Source organism: Pteropus alecto, unplaced genomic scaffold (assembly GCF_000325575.1).
Source record: "Pteropus alecto unplaced genomic scaffold, ASM32557v1 scaffold44, whole genome shotgun sequence".
In the NCBI taxonomy this organism is placed as follows: Eukaryota; Metazoa; Chordata; class Mammalia; order Chiroptera; family Pteropodidae; genus Pteropus; species Pteropus alecto.
The window spans coordinates 2,889,321-2,892,787 of NW_006436812.1; positions in this window are offsets into that span (position 1 = coordinate 2,889,321).

A 3,467-nucleotide genomic window follows, 5' to 3' on the forward strand; every position below is an offset into this window, starting at 1 on the left:
TTTAGGTTGCTGTGTGGGGGGGGGGGGGCCTTTAGCAAAGTCACATGGTTAACTAGGACTTTTCCTGGGGAGTCAGAAGAGGTGCTGACTCCTGCTTCTGGGCTGGGTGGGACGAAAATAAAACCGCAGGTAGAGATGCGTGAGCATCCAGCTGGGTGACCAATACAGAGGGCACATTCTTGAGTTCCTCTGTGCTGCGATTAATGGGATGACCAACCAGTCCATTCTGCCAGGGGCTTTCCCAGGTTCAAGATCTGAACGTCCCAGGGACTCCCAAAGTGCCAGGCCAACCAGGACAGATGGTCACCCTACTTCCCTAGCAAAAGCTGTTGCTGAATATTCCAGAAAACACACATCACATTAGCAACAGCATGCTCCATATTTCTGTCTACTCACTTTTTTTTTTCCTTTCACGTTTTTTTTTTTTAGTTTTCTCCCCCCTCAAATTGGCAGGCAACATGACACTGTGTGCCGTTGCCCCGCTCTCACCGTGAAAGAAAATAACATAAAGGTCATTGTGCTTTACAATGAACCTTTTTTTTAAAAAAATGAAAAATGGAAAAGAAAATTGCCTGAATGGGTTCCTATGAGTGGGAAGTAAGAAAAAGGTTCCAAGTGGAAAACTATTCTCAGGAGAAAGCCTGTTGACCCTGTTATTGTGTTTTCAACCTGTGTTTAAAATATTCCCTGAACATTTATTTCTAAAGTCTTTCTGCATATTTATTTTCTTTCCCCTGCTAAGAGTCAGAATTAAGAGAACTTGTTGACAAGTGGGGAAACAGAAGTTCTGAGCACTAAGTCCTCCCCAGGGCTGCGGCTCTCCTCTGTTTGCATTCTACCTCGGTGTCTCCCTCCCTGCCTCTCCCCCTCCCTCATTCTCAGTCTTGGCCTCTCTCCTCTGTGTGTCTCTCACTCTCTCTCTTTCTCCCTCCCTCCTTCCCTCCCTCAGCAATCTGCAGCTTTCTCTGGGCGCTTTACTCCTTTAGCTATATCATGGGTATGATGTGTACATCTCCATCACACTCACTGGTCTGTGGCTCCCAAGGGAATGCTCGTTTGGTGAAAGCAGGCACCCGGTCGTTTGTTCATGCTCACATCCCCAGGGTCTGTCCCCATGCCTGGCGGATGCAGTGGGTGCTCGATATCTGTAACTGCATGATTGAGTGGTTGACCCCCGGCCTTTTTACTACCCTGCTCCCTGGATGATTGCTGGCTCCTCGCATTGGACTCCTTCAGAAGCAGACCCTGAGACAGAGATACAAGTGCAGGTAGTTTATTTAGGTGATCCTGGAGCGGAGAAGGGAGTCAGGGAAGGGAGGGAAGACAAATAGGGTGTGTCATCCAGCAGGCTACCAATGTGGGCAACTAGGGCTCAATCAGGGGGAACTCCGGGAGAGAACGCAGAACATGCCTCAGAGTTACCTGTTCCCAGGTGCTAGTCCCTAGCTGAGGGCTGCTGCAGGGGCATTATCCCTGAGACCACTGGTCTGCCCGGAGCTTGGGATGAAAGAAGGCCCCCTGGCAGTGTCCTGGGTGCCGCCAAAGGACCACAACAGAATGGGCCAGAATGATGAGTACCAAAGAGATGAGAACAGGATCCCTGCAGCATCTGCCACAGTGGAGACCCCAATCAGCAAATTCCCTGGTGTTTTAGACATCCGCATCCTGATGAAAATATTTTTCTGTAGCATTTCGCCTGTGGGGCATCCTTTCCTTCTTAGAAGTGTTTTCCCTTGGACTTCTCAATCTCCTCCCACCGCCCTGCCTGCACACCCTTGGTCTCCTTCCCTGACCCCTCTCCCACCATTCTCTATGAAGATGGCCCCGCCCATTGTCCCATCCTCAACACAACCCACCCCCACCCCCATTCCGGGAAATGCGGCAAATTGTACAGCCAGGCAGGTCATTCCCAGCCCCAGAATCCCCTCTCTGGTGCTCTTGCCAGAAATAACAGCAATAAAGCAATAACAGGAACAGTAGTAGGTGAGCTTTTGAACAGCGTAGTGTGTTATTTAAGAGCACGCTCTCCTGGGCTCAAACGCTGCCTCCACTCCTCACCAGCTCTGAACTTGAACAGGTTATCAACTCTTTCGAAAAGGTCAATAAAGTCCTACCCCGAGGGCAGTTGAGAGCACATTAAAGTGCTCGGCGTAGTGCAGGGGTGGGCAAAGCTGGCAGATCCAATCTGACCACTGTCTGTTTTTGTAAATAAGGTTTTATAAGGACAGCCACACCTCTTCATTTACAGGTCATCTGCGGCTGCCTCTGGGTTGCAGTGACAGACTTGAGCAGCTACGACAGAGACCGTATGGCCCTCAAAGCCATAGATATTCACTGTCTGGGCCTTTGCAGGAAAAGTTTGCCAACCCCTGGCGCAGTGCCTGGCACATGGCTGGTGCTTAATAAATATTGTATGTTATGGTGTCAGTATTTGCCAAGCTGTGTTAAGCACTTTACATGTGCTATCTTATTTTTTGTCCTCATCACACTAAATGTTGGGAATTCTTGTTACCCCATCTCATAGGTGAGGACAGAGGGCAGTGGTCCCTACATACATGTCTCACACAGTCTTCTCTTCCTTTGCCCCCGGCTCCCCTTCCAAAGTACCCATTCCTCCATCACTGTCACTGTCAGCCCCAGAATCTCAGGCTGGAAGCCTTGGAGTCCTCCTTGACTCCTTCTTTTCCCACAAATCCTAGAGATTCATCCTCCACACGCAGCCACATCCACACCTTTCTTTCCACTCTTCACCCTTAAACCAACATTTCCCAAAGCGGGTTACCCGGAACACTGGTCCTAGAAAGGGGGGTTTCACAGTCAATTAATTTTGGAAAATACCGCATATCGCGTGCTCGTCTCAAAGGGTCCTAATGAACATTAACATGGTAAAGGCTCTGAGAAGTCCTGCAAAAAGATCTGTTTAATTCTATGCAGCCCAGCATTTAGCAAACACACACAGCCACAAAATTTTTTTTTCCCATTTAAAATCTGTTTCCACGACAGGACAGAGATTGGGAGCCACTGCCTGGGTCTCTCACCATGGCTTCCTCTCTAGAATTCCTGACCAGGCTCTTTTCCCTGTCATCTATCCTAGGAATTTATAAACTTCTTCTGTAAAGGCCAGATAGTAAATATTTTAGGTTTCGTGGGCCAAGAGGCAAAACCAAGTATATTATATAGGTACTTATGTAAGAGAGAAAACACATTTCTATAAACATTTTATTGGAAGAATTCAAAACTTCATTTATGGGCAAAATTTGAATTTCCTACGATTTTCACATGTCATGAAGTATTATTCTTTTGTTTTTTATCCAATTCTTTAAAAATGTAAAAGTCCTTCTTTGCTCTCACACCAAGCACACAGAAACAGGCAGTGGGCAAGATCTGAAGAGCAGACTAGTTGCCGAGCCATGATCTCCCACACAGTACCGATAAATCACACCTCCTAAAATCCAGTTCTTACCACT